Genomic DNA, 20,904 nt, shown 5'->3' on the forward strand with positions numbered 1-20,904 from the left:
ATATCACACTTTGTCTGACACTTTTAGGACAATAACTACCTTTTAAAAGCTTGTTTAAACTTAAAATTACTTTAGGTTTAGAAAAAGACTACAGTAACATGTTTGAAGCTACCTGAGTCCAGCCCCATGTAATATATGACTGGTTGGCCAAAAAAGCAAAACAGGGAACCAACAATGTAAGTGGCAAAGACATGTTGATTTTTGACATGACAAACGAATGCAATCTGTAATTCCACAGATGAGAATTTAGTTGCATGGGAATGTCATTGTTGGAGACAGGAGTACACCAACACATCATCAAAGTAAATGACTCCTTTTTCCTGTGCAACAAGGATGTGTGGATAAAATGAGCTCAGTATTTTTAGGAAATCCTGTCACTCGCTGTCTTGCAGAGAGCGAAACCAAAAGAGCCACACTTCTCTTGGGTTTATATGGTAAATATGTTAGATTATCTTAGCATAAAAAGGTGTAAACTATTAGTTTGGCTACAGCTTTATATTTATTTAATGGTTTTAGCGCTCTTATGTACGTTTTGACAGGAAATAATGTGGAATTATTCTCTCATTTTAGGTCTTTTATACTTCCTCCAAAGGTCACAGCTTTTCCCTTCATTCTGTAAGCACTAAGTTTGCATTCCAGTAATTTATAAGCAGATTTGTGTGTAGGTTTTAGTAGAGGAGGTAGTCATCATATCCAGGTGCACGCCGTGATTTATTTCTATACATCTGTGCAGCGCTGTGGCTGTAAAAGTTGTGTGCAGTCAAGAGTCATTCGCTCTCTCCCGGGGTTATTCTCTATAGAGAAGTAAATGTGTCATGTGAACAGCAGGAGATAACTGCAGTGCTTTCTTGGTTTTCAAGCCTCTGAAGCTTACCTTTGATTTTCCTCAGCTCTCAGCTTTGCATTCATACCATCTGGCAGGAATAGAGGAGCCGGCGAGCTGGAGGAAAGAGGAGGGGAGGGGAATCGGGGAGTACTCCGCTGTCTGATTAATCATGCTAATCAGCGATGAGGGGTTAGAAGTCCATTAACCTGTTCAGAAAACGCCGCACACTGCCATACTTCTGAGGGCGTGGACCCAGCAGAGCAGAAGCCACAGATGGGGAGAGTTGAAAAAAAGCCCCCAAAAAACGGTACCACATGGAGGCAAACTCAGGAGCGCAACACCTGTGCAGATGATTGGATGAGGAGTGTTGACAAAATAGGGATTCAGCGCTCCTCCTATGCATCTTAAATATAGCTTTTCAACCACCCCAAGCAAAATCTGTCTCCGAGGGGTCATGTGTGTCCACCGAGCAAAACCGGGGGAACGAGGATGAAAGGATAATTCCATGCATGGCTAATGTGTGGGCTAACTTCACTTAAATAGCAGCTGAGGTGGTCTATGTTTCCATTTATATCATCATGAGCTGTGAGATTATGAAGCCAGCCCACTATAACGGCGGTTTCTTTTTGTCAGAAGCTTCATAGCCAGAGGCAACAAGCAAACAAGCAGCAATATTTGCAACAAGAAGGCCTTAGAATTACTTCCAGTTCATCACCGGGCATGAAAATCTTTATTTTTGTCCTTTTTTATAGTTTCTTTAGTGATTACAAGGCAAATTTAACTGAAAAGCAATTTATTCCTGCTCTCATTCATGTTTTAGAATGTATTAGAAAGCATCAGGCGCCACTTTTTGTCAACTCCTTGTGCGAACTGAAATGTCAGAGCCATCAGTTCAGGGGGAAACTACTACTGTTCTCATATTTGGTTCTTTTGAACAAGTGGGAATGCTGTTTTTTTGTGACCACTACCATTTATCAAAGCTATAGCCTGGAATGAACATGAAAGCTAGTTTCTTTTGTTTTCTTCCTCAACACAAAAGCGGAGCTACGAAGTGTGCAGTGGGGGAGTTTTTGCCTTCACACTGCCATAGATTTCTTTCACGGCAGATATTTGATGGAGATTTTGTATGGCGAGTCAAATAATAAAAAAAACCTTGGAAATGTAAAAGAGTGCTGAAAAGAGATGGAAGCTTATGCAACTTTAAATCAGATGTCTCTAGAGTAGCAAAAATGTGGATTAAACAAAAAAGCATCCAGCTTCAAACACAGTACTATGAAATTTCAGAAATCCCAGTATTTGTGTACAATACTCTCCCACAGCCGCATTATCACAGTTTCTCATTTTTGGAGCCTTCAAGCACCAAAACGTATCCTGTTTTTTTTCTCACTGGTATCAAGGATCACGAAGAGACTCTGCCTTTAGCTCTGCTTTCCCAGCTTTGGGAGAATTCATTCGTTTGCGTTCACCAGTACAAATTGGGGAGAGGAAGGTTACCTGCTGTAAATGGAGACTTTTGACCAACGTTCTGTAGAGAGACAAAATCAAACGTTAAAGCCAGACTCTCCCATCCGTCTGCCTCTTTACTTCCTTTAGTGGCTGTGTGCGGGTGCGGCAACATTGCATAGGCTGTAAATATACGCTGCAGATGATGGATTTTTCAGGCAGGATGAGCAATTTAGAAAATAAACCACTACAGAGCAGTTACTCAGCAAACAGACACCGCTGTCTCTGCCCATAATGTCAACAAGAGTTCCACTAGCCTACTTTTAACCGTACAGTACGCACAGATCATTATTCAGCTGGATGGCTCCAAACAAGTGGCTTTATTATGTTGATCTTCATTGTGGGAATACTGCAAAAAAAAAAAAAAAAAAAATAGAAGGACCTCCAACTGCTTTTCCACCAAAAAGAGGAACTTTGGCCCTGGAGCTGTGTTTTGGAACCCCAGTGCCACCTAATGAACCAGTTTGTAATCAACAATGGACTGTTGTTTTCTTCTTTTCTGTTTTACAGCTAATATAGGCTAAGGAAAAACAAGCACAACGGCAAATTGCATTGTTTAGCTTATAACTGAACTTCTTTTTTGTTTTTCTACTGTAGTTCCAATGAACTACAAGAGATAGTTATGGATATTGTGCAGACACATGTAAGTCAACTTATCAAAAAAATTCAGGCTCAACAAAAGAAAAAGAACAAAATTAAACAGTTTGCATCCATCTTTTTAAGTTGCGACGACTTCTAACGATATTATGTTCAACCACCAAGCTATGCTGCGTTAAGGGAATGTCTTATATTACCAATTCATTCACAACTGGCAGGACTTGCAGTCCTGAACTCAAAAGTATAGAGAAAAAAGTAAATTAAGGCAATTCAGTAAAATTACTATGATTTGAACTTTGCTTTAAATCACTCAAAGCAAAGATTTCAGTTCAGACTGCACACAGCATTAAATTGGTGTAATTACCAACATTATTGTGTCAATACAACTCTTAAAAAACAGCCAATTTCTTGCCTTGTATAAATCAATAAATTAGATTTTTCTATTTTGCAACCATACATTTTATTAATTGTTGCAGACAAATTCTCTAAACAGAGGTTTATGTCCTGCATTGAAACATTATTTTTTCACCAAATTTTGTGTTTGTGACTTAACTTCTTTTGATTCACTGTTTAATTTCATTTTTCCTCATTGTTTGTGCAACAAAGCACTTGGTTAAGGCTACAAAAAGATCCTGGTTTGGGCTGAAATGTACACATTCACAACATTAAGCACACGGTACAAGACCTCATTGTCTGAAAAGGAGCAACATTAAAAGAACATTTACAGTGTCATGGCATCTATTTCTGACATTCACAGATTTTGATAGGACTATGAGAATAGCCGGCACATTGAAAAACGATGCTGAAGGGTGCCTGTCGCATTATACATTATACATTTCCTAGTTGCCTACTTTTTTCCATAGTTTGACCTTTAAATAAGACGTGGCCACTGATAATGTCGTCACGATTTGTGCTTCAGGCCCTAGTATTGTGTGGTTCCCAGCAGTTTTTTGGTTCTAAACCTTCTCTATGTGAAGGCTTACATCCACAAACTGGAATGGAACAAGTTACGCATTGTTGGAAATTCCCCATCTATGGTATTTGTAGCATAAAAGGTCATTACCTTTCTAAAAAAAAACAAAACTGCTTGTTACACTAGATTTGAAGATTCTGTTGATGTACTACACAGACTAAATGCAAAGATGGTTTGTGCATGCAGAAGCAATGGGTTCAACAATTACTTCCTCATGCGAACTGAGAATATTTCACCCGATTTTCCAGTGTTTGTTCTCATTCTAGAACATCTGTGCATGGAAACAGTGGCGAGGTTAAGGTTAGTAAAAAGTATGGCAGATGACAAATTATGGGCAATGTTAGGCATCTAAAACGCTTGGTTCGACCTGCAGTAATGTACTTGTTGCTTCTATTTTTGTACTTTATTTCTCTGGACATGAGTTGAGAGTTGAGACCATAACTTTGAACAATTGTACCAACGCATTTTAAGTGAAGAGTTGCATGTTTACACATTCAGTAGATGTAGAGAAATGTTTGAAATAAGATGTATGGAGAAAATTAAGAGCAAAACTGACCACTTCCTAAATCTAAGTTGCTATGTACCACTGTTTCTTGCTCACTTTTTGGTCTCCACCACCTGCTCTGCCAAATATCTTGTTCCTTCACTGCTAAATGCTCAACTGTGTCCACCAGCTAGTAACAAAATTTGTCTGCTTAGCGTTTAGTGCTGAAGAGATCATGTACAGTTGGTATCCCAATATTAATGATGCTATGGGAGCAGTAATTTTTGAACAGTTAAACACTGGGTTGAAACTCGTCATAGAGATAATTCTGTGTAGGTTCATCATATCCTTCCAACTGTGAAGTTAGGAGAACATTGTAGTCATGGCAACAAAGCTATGAGTTAGGCATAGTGGCTGAGCAAATAAATCAGTGCGTTATTGTGGTTAAGAACAAGAGGAATGTAAAACACACCGCCATCAACAACCCTGACATTCACACCTTTACATTCCACTCTTCAATGGACTAGTTTCTGCTTCAGCTTTAATCACTGTGATGAAGGAATTGCTCATAATGAAATTGAATCCATTGCATACTTGGCAGAAATGCTTCAAGTGGGGATGAAGATTTGTGCTCGTACATCTACTAAATAACTCTGTTTGCTACATGACACTGTTTCATGAATATACAGAGACAGTGGGAAATAAGTGGAGACTTCCTGCTTTGGTTTTCCATCTCAGACACGACAAAATAACTAGGGTATCTGTATAATCAATGCAGTGGTTGTTTGAGCAAGAACAAATGCTAAAAACACTCCATTGTTCAAAATTATATAACTAAAGAATGTAAGAATTTAGTTAATGTTTAGTGTAAATTCACTATTGTAATTATACTGATATCTACGGTGGCATTAGCCAGTTTTCCCAAGATACTGGAACCATAAGAATAGGATGTAACATTGTAGCATGTATACTGCTCTCTTCAAACAAGCACAGCACCAGGGGACTAGACTTCGAAAGGAAAATGCTTTGATTTTGAATTTTGATTTAAAAGCAGCGAGAACATAAAAAGTCAACACACAAAGTAGCAGGGCTAAGACTCGAAACCAGGTCCTCGTGGAACATCTCGATTTAAATTTAGATTCAGTTCTCTGAAGTGCAGCTGAACCTAATTTTAATGAACACCCACATTTGTGTTTGTGTTTGTATGGCTTTAGTTTTGTACATTCAGTTTGTCCCGTAGCTGTGCGGGTGAGATCCCTATCAGCGGGCTTTGGAAGCATTCTTTCCACTTCTGTTCTTTTAATAAGAAACAAAACATCTCACAGCAAGCACGGTCTTTATATTGGCATAGATGAAGAGAGGCTTTCCCGTGACTCATTTGTGCATATTGCTATGAATAGAATAGCCTGCCTGTGAACCTAATGCAATAGTGATCTGTTTCTGGATGTAACACAAGCCTCACAATGCAAAAGCTACATTAATTAAAGGGCAAAAAGATCCTTGTCCTGGTCGATTCTATTGTACAGACTGAGCCGAGCAAGCTATTTAGAAATGCCAAAGCTCTAATAAACAGAGTTTTTATCTGAACCAGTTGGCAGATCTGGGATCTGACCTTGCTTGAGGCTGTGTAGGACACTTTGATCTGAAATTATGGCTAATTTTAGCTTTCTTTCTTTACCTTTGATCAATACTTCAATGGCCTTTTTGTACATTTTTTTTCCTGTCATCTTTGTGTTAATCTCCATCAAACACGCCACATATAAATGTCATTAATTTTCCCTTTCTTATAGTCTCTTGGGTGAATTCTAAGTACACACAACATACCACACAGAGGGACTGTTCTAATGTAGCACAAAAGCACCAACGCAAGAAAAACCTGTCACAAACCCAACACGGTCAATATATCACTCAACACACTGCGTTTCTGGTCCAGGCCCGATAGGACGCAGGCCAGGGAATCTGGGCTTGGACGAAGGCGGCTGAACATTGGATCTGTTATTTATCACTATAACCGTAAAACATGGAGGCAGATCAGGGAGGAGAAGGGAGGCAGGAAGGGAGGGTGGAGAGTAGTCATGTTAGGAAGAGGCCCATATCTCCACTGGAGTGATTGATGGGGATGAGGAATCGGTCCTGTCATGGTGCAATTACACCAGTCGGACAGGATGTGTTTGAAGGACAGAGCTGGAGAGTACAGACCGGGAGGATGAAGTGATTCATGCTAAAGGAAACGCAGCAAAACAAATGATGTTACGGTCTTGACCTTGTAGCGGCGCCGAGATATCATCTCTCTTGTTAATTTTAAATGATCCCCTGGCTGGGAGCCTTTTTCATACAGCAGATTTGTTCATTAACGGTCACGGCCGTGTGCTACTGCAGGGAGGGGTGAAGCCTGTTAGCTTAGCCCTTCTTGCTCCTGTTTACTTTTTCGCTGGCAAGTCATCAGCTGGTGTGTAACTCCAATTTACAGGAGGTGCAGACCTTATATCACTTCATTAAAGGGGGTCTTGTTAGCAGTATGGGATTCTATATTTAACCATGGGTGCTCATTATGGTTGTTTGGATATGTGTCACATTCTGCCTTTAGTTTCACACTATTTATCAAAGGTAATGAATCTGAGTTTACCGATTTCCACGTCTGAATATTTCTAAAATATAGTATGCTGAATTTCTACAAAAAATATCCTCTGCAGCCAAATTAAGTCTGAAAGAAAATTCATCAACTGTGGAAATGCAAAGACATGTGACATCACAAATGACCAAAGATAAAGCTTGTCAGAACATTTAGAAGGTAAACGATAGTGTAATGATCAGAAAAGTAAATTGACTGTCTTCTCTTTGTAAGGTAACCCGTTTCCCTGGAAACAGTGAATAAACAAGGCAGCACAGATGCCATGATAATTAAACGAATGAACTTTTTTCTATTTTTTCCAGTTCTTTTTTGTAAAGAAACAACAGATATGGACCAAACAATAATATCCTTTTATTCATTCTATACGTTTAAAAGAAAATAGTGCGCATTGGCAGCAGCAGTCCTCTTTGTTGTTCCAGTTTGAAAGAAACGTTGTGCATTGAACTTGTTTTTGTGTCCATTGATTTGTAAGAACTACAGCACAAATAGTCATAGTTAGAATGAATGTAGCAACACGTTAACGGCACATAAAAGACTTCTAGCTCTTTGTGCTAGAGTCTGGAACGCTATTTGAAAAAGCAAAAAGTGTGTCAGGAAAGCAGTGAAGAATAAGTCTGCTAACAAGTTATTTTTTATACACTACCATTCAAAAGTTTGGGGTCACTTAGAAATGTCCTTATTTTTGACAGAAAAACATTTTTTTTTGCAATGAAGACAACATTAAATTAACCAGAAATACAGTCTAAACATGGTTAATGTGGTAAATGACTTCTAGCTGGAAATGGAATATCTCCATAGGGGTACAGAGGAACATTTCCAGCAACCATCACTCCTGTGTTCTAATGCTACATTGTGTTAGCTAATGGTGTTGAAAGGCTAACTGATGATTAGAAAACCCTTGTGCAATTATGTTAACACATGAATAAAAGTCTAAACATTTGTGTAACATCATATGTGATTTGGTTATGGCTCCTCAATGAAACACTGATTTGTTAACTAGAAACTGCTCTAAATGACAACATACAATAAAAAACTTAATTTAATCTACCCTAATATAAGTGTGTGATTCTTAGGTTTGTCAACAACGTGTATAAACTACACTGCAAACTGGAGTTAGCCATAATAAATCAGTGAAAGCCAATAACACTGAATGTCACCCATGATTTAGATGTCATTATATTCCCCTTATAAAAAATGAAGGTACACAGATTTCAACAAGACTAATGGTCTGTGGTGAAGTCAGCATCTTGTTGATAAAATACTCATGGCGGCATCATGTGTGGAAGATGTCAAACAATCTTAGTTTAGCATTTGTTAATGAGCCCTGCACAATCCTGGTAACTCTGAAAAACCTCCAATGCAGCAGCCAGAGTACTGACAGGAACCAGCAAGAACTGTCTTCATTGGCTTCCTGTAAAATCCATGATAGAATTTCAAATCCTTCTCGTTAACATACAGAGCCTTTAATGACAAAGCTCCATTGCATCTTAAAGACCTTATTGTACCATATTATCCTGAAAGGCCACTTTGCTGTCAGACTGTGGGTTTACTTGTGGTTCCCAAAGTTTCTAAAGGCAGAATAGGAGGCAAACCTTCAGCTCCCAGGTTCTTCTATAGTTTGGGTTTGGTAGGCAGATACTCTCTCTACTTTTAAAATTAGGATTAAAACTTTCCTAAGATTTCCTTCAGATGACCCTGAACCAATCCTTAGTTGTGCTGCTAAAAGCATATACTGATGAGGGATTTCCCACGATGCACTGAGCACCTCGTCTCTGCTGTCCTCTCTTTCTCTTCCTATATATTTATATATTTATAATATATGCATGCCATTAACTTTATGTCTTTTCCCTCCTGTAGCTTGTGTGTCGTCTTCTCTGCAGGTTTCTGGTCTGCAGTTACTGGCCTTACCAACCTCCCCAGTGTTTATGATTTTCTTACGTGTTTTCTCTTTGCTATCTCATTTTCTTTCCTCTTTAACCTCACCCCAACCAGTCGAGGCAGATGGCTGCCCACCCTAAGCCTGGTTCTGCTGGAGATTTCCTCCTGTCGAGGGGGAGTTTTTTCTTCATTTGAGAATTCACTGGTTTTCTCTCTATATTAAATTATTGTAAGATCTTTACCGTACCTTACAATTCAGCAAAACCAGTGGAAATAAATCACCAGAATATCAGAATGTTCACAGATATTTGACTCTGGACCAAAATTGTAAATGCACCCACCAGTGAACAAAGTCAAACCCTAAAGTCATGCTGTTTCTGTGAGCATGCAACTTCATTTTACCAGTGTTTCGACATGAGGGTGCAATTAATATATTCCACGGAGGACACAAAAATCTATCAAAAGGAAAAACTGCCTCATCTGCATCTCTCTGCAGTCTCCTCTCATCTTGGAAAGCGTTTAATCTGAGGCAGCGTGAATGTTTACACTAGTTTTGGCTCAGAGATGAAGTACAGCAAATGTTGCTATCATGAAACGTAATGCAAACGCTTTCAAAAACATGATTAGGGTGAACCGAAGCCCATTTTGCATATAAATCCGCCACAGAGAATGTTATTAAATGAAAAATACAATCTCATGCATTCATTGCATGCCCAGTAGTTTAACTTTCCCAATACTTTGTAAACTCATAGTTGATCCTGACAGCAGTGGCCAAAGGGACAGCTGGCCCCGCTGGCTTCAAGAGCCCACTCAGCAGTTCTGCATGGATAACAGAGTTGCAAGTGACCTCGACAAGAGTTCACTTCCCCAAGTGATTGGGGGAGTTCGTGGTGGATTTCCAATAGACGGCCTTGCCTTCAAATCTGCTCGATACCTGCTGTTTCCTTCTTTCTTTCTCCTTCCATCGTCTTTATTCCTTCCATGTGACACACACAGCTCCTCTCAATTCCCTCCTCTCCAGCTTCACTTCTCCTGTAAAGTCTCAAAGTTTTCGTCTAAATAAGCAGCTCTGGTGTCAGACTCGGCATCTCTGTGCTGCCTCCGTCTCCCAGCTGGCCTCAGTCGACTCCAAGTAATCTTTGTCAATAGGAATGACAAATGATAGATAAATGAATATTGATCTTAATAAGGATCCACACCCCTGGTCTAATTAACTTTGAAAGCATTGTGATATTTCACCCGTCACTGGTGTCACATCAGCAACATCATGGGGGATTAGCTAAATTGGCTGACACATGAGGGGAAACAGGAATTTGATCAAGCGGTGAATTTATTATATAAGAGATCTGTTACATTCTTTAGAGAAAACAATCAATCAAAAGTTTAATATTACCGACACACCAGCTAAATTAGAGGCACGGAGGAGATATGTGCTGTCACTTGTTATCTGAGGAAGCCCTTTAACACCGCGAGCAGAAAATCTTTCAGGAACCATGTCAACTCATGTTTCATCTGTTGCCATTGCTGATGTTTTATTAAAAATATTGAAAAAACTAATTGAACTGGGCATGATTGCCTCAATATAATTTTACACGCCAAATTTTCCAAGTATTCCTGGCATTCAAAGCTCATTTCCCACGTGACTGATCATACAACAGGCCTAATTCTTGCTGTGTTAATTGTGGCCATGATTTAGTTTGGTTCGGTTGATGGGCTGCATTTTTGCGGTTTGTTCCCACTTTGTTTAATTTTCAGGAGAACTGGATTCATTTACTCCAAGAATCTGCTAATTTCCTCATCCAAGAACTGATGCTGTTAGTTAACCTCCGTGTGAAAGGCGTATTTTTGCTGAAATTCAAGATGCTGCTCGCAGTTGTGGGTGCTGGAAGACACTGTTTTACTGACAAATACGACGTGGTTCCTTGGATGCAGGCAGATTGTTGAGATTAATTAGTTCTTTCAGCTCATCTTTACTCCATCTTTCTCATTATCGTGAAGGTTTTATGTATTGACAACAATTTGTGCTACAGTAGTTTTACTTTCAGTTTTTGTCTCATCTTTGTCCATATAAAATAATAATAAATGTGTGTTCTGACACTACATAAAGCTCTTAATAACCACCAGCAAAATTCGTACAAACTTGTGTTTCAAAGTCGGGAAAAACTGCCATACTAAACATGCAAATAGACAGGAGTTAATTTAAACCGAAAAAAACCAAGAAAAGCAAATCTACGCCAAATGAGTGCTAATTCCCCCAACTTTTACACACTTTAGATGTTTTGTTTCTTATCCATCATCCAACACAATCAGGAAGATGTCTGACTGGCCCTAAATTCATTTCCGAACACAGTCACAGAGTCATAAAGAGGCAGAAGACACTGAGGCAGTCTAACACCCTAGAATATCTGCAGATGTTGAAGTAATCCACCAGTCGAGTACATTAAAAAACGTGCGACTGAAGCCTTTTTCTGTTTAATGTTCTCTGTATGAAGTCATTCTTTTTTTGAAAGCACCATCAATTTACTTTAAAAGCCCATAAGTTTTGCACAGTTTATACACTGCATCTGCTTTTTGCACATTTTGCATCCGCTTTCCACCACAACTGTATGATAAATTTTGCACTGAGCTAAATATGCAAACCCATGATTCAGTTTTTTTATGGCTCCACTATGACTCCATGAAGCCATTCTATCGCTGGAACAGTGTACAAAATCTGCTTGAGGCTTAAGCTGCAGTAGTCACAGTCACATTTAGGTGATGTGGATGAAAAAGGCAAAATAAGTCCAATGATATGCTACAGTTTTTGCCTTATCCATGACTCTTTTTTCCATCTTTTTGGGAAATGTTCTGCTTCATCTTTACTCGTTTTAAATATTCTAGTTATCTGTTACCTGATTTTAAATCGGTTTTTCCAGATCTCATCCTAGCATGATTCTTACCAGAATTAAAAGCAAGGTTTTGCCAATCTGGACAATGCTTGTTTATACAGATGCATTTGAAGCTGTTGGGGCAACTGGTGAAAATAGTAACAGATGTGGAGCAGCTGGAACCAAACAAAACTATTGTAGTGAAACTGGATGTGTCTGCAGAATCATGTCTGGGGTTTGCAAGCTCTGGAAAGAAGACTTTATGGTGCTAGTATGTTTCTGCAAGAACACACAACTGGCTGGAAACTAACAAACCCAGAACGCTAAGTGTAGCCTGGCTCAGATCAGTCAGTCAACGTTATTGCTCCTGACCCATAATGCAACAGGTGCCCCCTTGACTAAACTGTGTTCATATGACCTGTTATACTCAACATCAAAATAAAAAAAAATATTTTCAAGGTGGTATACTTTAGTCAAGGTTTAGTAAAAAGTTACCTTTTAAACGTCTTATTTATTACACTTTAAATCCATTTTTATTGACTGTATGAATTCAAACATTGATGAAATTATGACAGGAAACATTAAATAAACTTGTCAAAGAAATCGTAATAAAAGCAGTCTCTCAGACAGTTACACTCTCTGTTAATGCAGAACACAAAAACAGTCTGATTCCACAATTCAGTAACATAGTTCACAGTATTTTTCACATTAATATTACATGCAGCAAGTATTTTCAGATTCGTATAATGTGGTTAGAGACAAATCTCTGAGTTTTCTTTGCACAGACTTAAAAAATTTTTTTATGAATGTCTATTTTTCATGAGTATTGGTGAAACAATTAAAAAATGGGAAAAAAGACTAAATTAATCTGATCATTACCTTGTCCATATGGTAATTATTGCATAATATGAAAGAATCATCAAACCGTCCTCAACATTGCAAACAGATTAATGGATCTAGTGTGGTAATTTTTTTATAAACTTGGCTCCCATGTGAAAATGTAAAATCATTTGCGTAAGTGATGCTCTTGACAGCTCTTTAAATAAGATGCAAAATAATGCGTTACTGAACATCTGTACATATCATGCAGTATATTAGTGCAAATGATGTCTGATTTATAGCAGTAGATCACGAGTAATGAGGATTAATTTGAAACAAAGTTAACTTCACAACTATCACAGGATGGATTTCTACATATAAACTTCTTTTTTTTAATGCATTGAGTTAAAACAAAGAAATATGGAAAATAATATCGTTTTTATATCACTGTTGCCCATGAATCCAAGTGAGAACCTCCCTGAATTGTGATTCCAGCTGAGCATGGAATGGGCCAACAAGTCATGCGTATTAATTATTTTAAGACAGCAGTCTGCCATTGAAGGACAGTTATTGCTCTGGCATATGGCTCAATAGATTTTGGCATTAATATGCAACACTCTTTTAACTTTCATTATTAACCTCTGGGCAAGACCAGTGTGTGGATGACACATAACAAAGAAAAGAAACCCCATCACCCATGTTGAGCTTGAGTGAGAAAATTCAATAGTGGGCTTAGGAAATGAAAAGAGTGGTTTGATAAGAGAAATGACTGGGAATGATTATATTTTCCCCCCTCCATCCCTTATTGTGAGCCGTCTCTATGAAAGGCCACGAGTGTCTGTCACGAGTGATTTTGTTTTCATAGAGTGGTCTAATCCAGGCTCTCTATGCTGTCAGGTCCACTGCCTCTCATTGTGCTGCTTGCCTATCTGATTATCTACAGCATTACAAGTGGTCAGAACCACATCACCTCATTGTTACGACTATAATACATTTTGGCCACATCTGAGCTTTTTGGGACCGTGACTATGAACTGCTTTGAATGAGTTCACCACAAAGTCCATAGAGGACTGTAATGACATTCATAACCTTTCTGTGTCCCCTACAGAAGCCAGTGATCATGTATTTCCCTTTGGGTTGCCAGTATTAACGGCCGTCAGCTATGTCAGAAACCATCCGCGTGTGCACTTTGAGCTTTATCCTAAAATACGAACTGTGGTATTATTGTGAAGGTTTTTTTTTAATTTTGTGAAGAAGAATCGAACCATCTCCTGGACGTATTTGTGAAAACGGCATCTTCCTCTGCGTTTCCATGGCAGCGGCTGACTGACATTTGAGGGCTGCCATTGCTGTGACGTGCTGTCACCTTCTGTGGTGTGTTATCAACATTTTTTATTCCTCTTTTTTGACAAGCCCATATGGTGTTGGTCAAGTGCGGTGATTGAAGCTGTCTGTTCAAGTGCTTGCACAGAAATGGAAAAAACCTACATTGCAACATTTTGCTTTTCTGTAAACATATATATATATATATATATATATATATATTTTTTTTTTTTTTTTTTTTTTTTTTTTTTTTAAAGAGGAATTTTCACAAGTTGACTTGATTTGGGAAGGAATTACTCATCCTACAGTGATTTGGGTGGTTTTCTAGGGGCGTACATCTGTATAGAAAAAAATAATTTTAAAAATGCTAAAAAACAACAACAAAAAAATTTCAAATCCTTCTAATAACACTGACAAAAGCATGCAAAATCTTTAAAAATTTTTTTTGCTTTGGATAATGTCAATTTAGTTGTGTAAGCTGGTGTAGTGCACAGCAACTGCAAGACACTTTCCAGGTATTCTTTCTGGTCAACATCATGCTTTTTCTCACTGAAATATTTCTCTCCTGTTTCTCGCTCATTTTGCTGTGCAAATGTGGAGCCTGCATGTCAACAAACTCTGTGTCTTATGAAACAAGCTTAAAAAAGCAAAAATCACTGCGTATCATGTACCTGCAAAATCGAATAAATTATGCTCTACCAGCCAGACTTCAATTGAAGATTAGTTATGAAAAACACACACTTTTGTCAGTTTTCTTTTTTATATAAAGCAGCAAGAATAGTTGTACAATGATTGGCCTTATTTTACGTTGTACATCCCGTGGTGCTTTTGTGCCTGTACCTTGTATGTACATCGCGAAATCAGTGCTTCAGTTACATGTTCTGCAGCCCTATATAATGTCTCCACAGGGGTGTTTTTCAACAGGAGGGGCCACACCAGTTCCCAGCAGTGGACGATTGATGGGCGTATGACACGGCAGTCTCACAATAGAACCACGAGGACCTATTATAGGCTGCAACCATGCAAACCTTTGTTACACCTGACTGGACAAATGTTTCACTCATAAGTTGTCTGGTCCTGGATTCCAAACTGGACCACTATGGTGGCTCATTTGAGAAATATCACTTATACTATGAAAGCAGTTCATCACAATGTTTTTTTAAACAATACTGGTGAGAAATAAGTCATGCAGTTGCTGAATCTGTCTGTAATTTTGACTAACAAGGGTTATTTTAAGTTTCTAGAGGCATCGAGTGATGCCCAGACACCCCTGATTTGCATAAAGTAACTTTAACCTCAACTTTATGCAAAGGAGGACCAGGCAATGTGACGTCCTGCCTCTCAAAACCCTTCACAGCGCTACCAAAATGCTCTGCATGGCTGCTTACACAGATAATACATGGAAACACTGAAGTGAAGGATCCAGTGGACATATACCACTAGTCTGTACAACAAGACCACTGAATTTGTGTTTAAATTCCACCCAGGAAAACACAAGCCATCACGCTAAGCTAACGAACTAACTAGATTCTTATTAAAATAAACTTACTTGTCTTCTCATGAATTCAACAAAAGTGGCCGCCCACTCAGGGTTGGAATCGTCTCACATGGAGAACCAGCATCACTTGTTTCTTGTGTCTTTTTGTGTCTACCTGCGATGAAAAACAAAAGCAGACTGTCAAAACCTTCAGAAAGTCAGAAGAAATTTAACAAAATGCTGATGTGCTCATAAGAACCAAGTTTCTATCCAAATTTAGCGCCAATTTTAACCAAATTCCCAAACATTGTACAAGCACTGGGCACACTGTATGTAACAGTTAGTGGTACCATTAAAGCTGGAATCACATGACAGGAGTTCAACAACTGATTGATCCGTTTCACCCTCTTTGAACAATCAGAGAAGAAGTCTAGTCTGTTACCTTGATCTAAACAGATGTTCAACCCAGATTATTTGTTAATATGACAGGTTTACAAGATACAGTCTTAAACCTCCTGAACTGATGGCAGACTCATCAGGGTCACCCCAATAATATCAAACATTTTTGATATTTAAAACTGGGATAGTTACGATTATCACACTAGCAGCCAAACCAGTGGATGCTATGACCAAGCAGCGCTAAAGCCCTTGAACAAACTTTAAATTCTTACCAGTTTCACTGAAGAATAAACAACCCACAGTGAATGCATCTTCCCAACTATTTTCTCATTCACACTCATTTAGGCCTCTGTTTCTTGTTGTTTTTCTCACGGCAAATTATTATTATTAGTGTAACAGCAATTTGTTGCACCACAGTCTCCATGTTGTCGACATCTGTTTCCTCGTGAGATCTCGTGAGGTATTGTACTACTCCCTGATTGCTCCCTCTGGAGTCCTATAGCATGTGGTGCACCATTATTTTCCAATCTTGTAGGGTTTACGCACGTCTGAGATTATCGATAAGAATATCTGTGAAGTTGCTATTTATGTGCTTGATGCAACCCGATTTCAAAATCTGTTTTTAAAACTCCTGCTGCGTGAGCCCGACAGAAAGAGAACTGAGACGCAACATGAAGACGTTGTTAAAAGAGCACCAATAGAACCTCAAATGAGCAAAAATGATGGTGATTACTGATTTGAGGAATGTTCCAGTCTGATCTGATGCTTTCATCTGCTGCTTTTTTTGTTGCTTCAGTGGAGCGGGAGCTTAAGTGAAAATTCAGTCATATGCTTGATGCACACCACGATTCATTCACTGAGCCTGTATCTGTTGCACTTCTACTGACAATACATCATGTGCATGTTGCTGTCATTCACTGTCAGCTCCTCACAGTTTGGTTCAAATAAACATGGAAGAAAGTGACAGGGGTCAGCGGAGAGATGGGTTCACATCTGTTGGACATTTTCTGGAAAAACTTCCAAACAAGGGAAACTTGAAGAACTTAATCCTGGACATGTTTGCTAGCTCAGCTATGTCATCCATTTTGATGCATGTCACCTACAAACCTGAATATGAACCATCAATGCAAAACAATCACATCTGAAATGTTGAATGTAGCCTTTGTCACATTCTGACATCTAATTTTCCACCACAGTCGAGCCTGTTCTAAGTGTCTTTACGTGCAAATTGAAAATGTGCACACAAAAATAACAGGTTGATGGAGGAGGTGGTGACATTCTGACATTTAGAGAGTAGGCTACAGTTCCCTGTCTCAGGTTAGCATGTTTGCATGCTAATTAGCACTCAAAACAAAGCTGGGGCTGATGGTGGTGCCAGGTGTTTTGCAGGTATTTGCTCATAAGGTAAAGTGTTTCATTTCATTGTTCATGGCCCATCTGATAGTCACTGAGGTTCCGTGTGACTGGAATCATAACGTGGTGAAATGTGCAAAGTCAGAGATGGGACTAATTGAGGTCGACCCCCTGGCAGGATCCCTGCAAGGCTGTTGGAATTGAAGTGTAGGCTATAACAAATTATTTTTAGTGCCAACCCACACAGATCATGCACCGATCATATTACAGAGTGTCAAGTTTTTTCTGTAGGTGTGAAATCAAAGCTAACATATGTACGGATGCATTATGCTTACTTCTTAGCAAGAATTTAAATATCAGAATAATTTTAGCTTCAGTTTCTGCTGTCTAAGGGCGCTACTGACAGCCTGATGTGAAACATGAGCAGTGAAGCTTGTTTAATGATGCAATTTAAAAAAAAAATCTCTGCCAGTCATCGCTGAGAAAAATCCAAAGCACCGTCTCTCATTTTTCACATATTATTGCTCTCACCAGAACTAGGAGCTGGTCTCGTCACCATAACAACCCAGTTATTCAGCATGATCAGTGCGCACAGGCTCTGCACCAATGGCAGCCAAAACATTACTCTGCAATCAGCCCAATCGCTGTACAAGTCTCTTATCAGGCTATATGCACTGACAGGGCCTGAAGCGCAATCAGATCCACCTCATGAATGAACAAACCCAGACGCTGACTGCCACTTTTAATTTGATTGGGCAAACAGTGAATTAATGGGGGCTCGCTGGGAGTTAGGCTAGTTTGGAACGAGTAAGCATTAGAAAATCTCATGCAAAGTGTATTATGAATGATGCCTTTGCCCCTTAAAGGCAGTCATTAGAGCACTTAATCATAAAATATTGCTCCTTGGATACCCGGAAAGTCCTGCTGCGTTAGAGCAAAATTTGCTCCCTGGTGCACTTCATTGCAGAGCATGCATTTTTCACAGTATCAGACCTACTTAAAGGACAATATCCCCATTTTTTCACCCGCAGGTCATTTGTCATTCGGGCTATGTCTAATTCCTGGAATATCTGTTCTGTGAGAAACTAAATTATGCATTTATTTTTGCACTGATTACATAATTGAGTGGGATCAGAGGCTTGTCAGCGTGTGAAAAATCGTCACGTATGATTCAAACTTCAATTTCACACAGCATAAAGCTTCCATAAAGCTCTAGGGTCATAGGGCTCGAGCTATTGATTATTTTTCTATCAGTTAATCTACTGACTATTTTACCGACTGATGGATTCATCAAGCAAAACGGTCATTTCATTTGAGCTTGGTTTATGTTGAGAAACTGTCATTGTATAATGCAAAACAGTAGGAAATGTAAACAAGAATTTGCAGAGTAAAGTGCAAAACTGTAAGGGTTAAACTGTAAGCTCCAACATGGTCAAAAATACATTGTATAAAAAGAGGGCTTATAATTTAAGTAAGTGGGACAACTCCAAAAGAAATCCAGGTTTCTATTAAAGCCCTTAACAAAGTAAAAGATTATGGTCCGTGTATTAAAACAAAGTGGAACATGAACACAGTGGATATTTTACAAGCACAGAGCAGCTAAAGCAACTCCTTTTCTCCTAATTGTGAAAGTGCTGTCTGACTTTGGTAGCTGAATTTACTGCACAGCGGTCGTCTTTAAGTTCTGTGCATGGTGAGTCTGTCAGCCAATGTCGCAGTGATAAAATCTGGATTTTAGAGGTGCAGAGCAGCAGCTAGAATAACAAGTAGTCTTAATGGGCTGCGTTTTTGTCACTATTTCATACTCGTATTATCTGATAACAGACACAGAAGAATATGTACTGAGGAACAGCTTCAGGGGGGTTTCAGCTGTATTAGAAAACAATGTATGTGAGCACAGAGAGCAGGAGAGAAGTAAGGAGATGTAAAGTGCTAGTCATGCATCAGCTGACTGTTGACGATCACATGATTGGATCCTACTACAAATAAACCGCTGTGGACCACAGATTTTTTAAAGACTTCATCCATCGGAAACCATACAACGACTGAGTAGCCTTGGCAGAGGACTGCGCTCTCAGAGTGTTTTATTATGTGATCATTTGAAGAACTCCAAAATACAGACTTTGAAAGCTTTGGGTCTTCAGAAACTGAATTGTACATGAAAATTTTGCAAAAATTCAGAAAAAATACATTTGGTACATTGAAGCTTTAAAAAAATGCTTGCGTGGATTACAAATATAGCTGTTGACACATTTTTAGCACTGATGTCATCGAATGGCTTCAGATAGCCTTTTAATCAAAGGACCAAAACACTATGTTGTCCTTGAAGCTTTAAGCACAGAGCTCAGATTTAGTCAATAGCTGCAGCACCTTTGAATTCTGAGTGATGATGCTGCAAAAAATACTTTTCACCTCAGGATGGAATCTCCTCTCTCTCAATATGCAAAATAATTCTAAGACATAATAAGTGAAGAAAACAATGTTTAGGGAATAAATTTCATTTTAGTTTCAAAACCTTTTCAAACATGAGTGGTTCTTGCCAATTAACAACCATCACCAAAGTTGCATGTTGTTGTCAGGATGAGGTAGTGCAATATTTTTTTAATTCATCGTTTATCTGTTAGATGTGTCTGCAAAAGGAATGCCGTTTATTTTCCATATCAACATGCAGCCAAATGCATAATAAATATGCAGCATAGGTCATATTGTAACAAAAAATATCTATCTTGGAGCTATATTTTTGCAGCACGGAGGGTTTTTCCATCTCTGTTCATTTGTATGCACACATTTTACTTCTGTCTTTGATGTCACCTCAGTCTATCTTGATAATTGCTGAGACTTCCTGCTTCCTGTTCTGGTTGCTGCTGTGCTTCTGTGGTTGAATTCAGATTCTCTGAATCTTAATTAAAACTTCTTCAGTCCTCCCTCTTGTGAGAGGAGCACCATGTTTAGCTGCATATTCATCATGCAGCGTATTGTGGCTGATTGATCAAATCAAAGTAGCTTCCTGCGCGCTCCTCTCCACAACTTCCTGATTGCTGGAGAGTCATGCAAATGCAGCGGCATGGATGAGTTTGTCTTTGTTGCTTTGCAGCTGTGTTGCTGAAGAAGTGTTTTTATTTTTTTTTTTTTAAATTTTGGTTAAGATGTGCTCCTGTGACTCTTCTAGCATATCCCATTTTAGCACTAGGAAATATTACTGTATTTGAAATGTCAAAGTAACCTACAACGAAATGAATCATTTTATGTTTATTTCACATTGATCATGATGTTACTCTCGGCAGTATTTTAAAATAACAATGCACTTGTCATATCCGTGTAACTCATCACATCCAATTTGAGCTTTCTGGATGAGATTCACGTGTCAGATACAAACATTTCTCCAATCATAAAAGGCGACAAATTGTCCTTTAAACAGCACAAGTAGACTTTGATCACAGCTCAGTCATTCTGGTAAACACAAGTGTTTTGTGTGCAGTTTGTCATCATGAAATATGATTACAGCATGTTTGAGATTAAATAATTCCCTTCTTGTGCCTTCTTGGAGCTGCTAGCATCTTCATGACTCACAGAGTGAATAAATTACTGTTTTTAATGTGCTGGGAAGATGAGTTGGTCATCGCAAAGAAGCAAATAAACCAAAAACATGCAATTAAGCAAAGGTTTTAAAGAGGTGCCCTGCAAGTAAAATTTGTTGTGTGAAAGCAGTGGCAGAGCTGAGCTGACTCCTCCTGCACATGCGAGTGTTAACAATGTGACTGACATCTCCAAGC

The 20,904-nt window shown here is 38.8% G+C and overlaps 1 long non-coding RNA gene across 4 annotated transcripts in view; it reads right to left on the reverse strand.

Annotated features, from left to right (window-relative positions):
- LOC118469159 (uncharacterized) overlaps positions 1-20,904 on the reverse strand; it is a 111,642-nt gene that overhangs the window by 45,063 nt on the left and 45,675 nt on the right. For all 4 annotated transcript variants that reach the window (XR_008600321.1, XR_008600323.1, XR_008600322.1 and 1 more), the window contains exon 3: positions 15,452-15,554. This is a non-coding gene — a long non-coding RNA (uncharacterized LOC118469159). The remainder of the gene's footprint in view (positions 1-15,451; positions 15,555-20,904) is intronic.

This window comes from Amphiprion ocellaris, chromosome 22, assembly GCF_022539595.1.
Source record: "Amphiprion ocellaris isolate individual 3 ecotype Okinawa chromosome 22, ASM2253959v1, whole genome shotgun sequence".
NCBI lineage: Eukaryota > Metazoa > Chordata > Actinopteri > Pomacentridae > Amphiprion > Amphiprion ocellaris.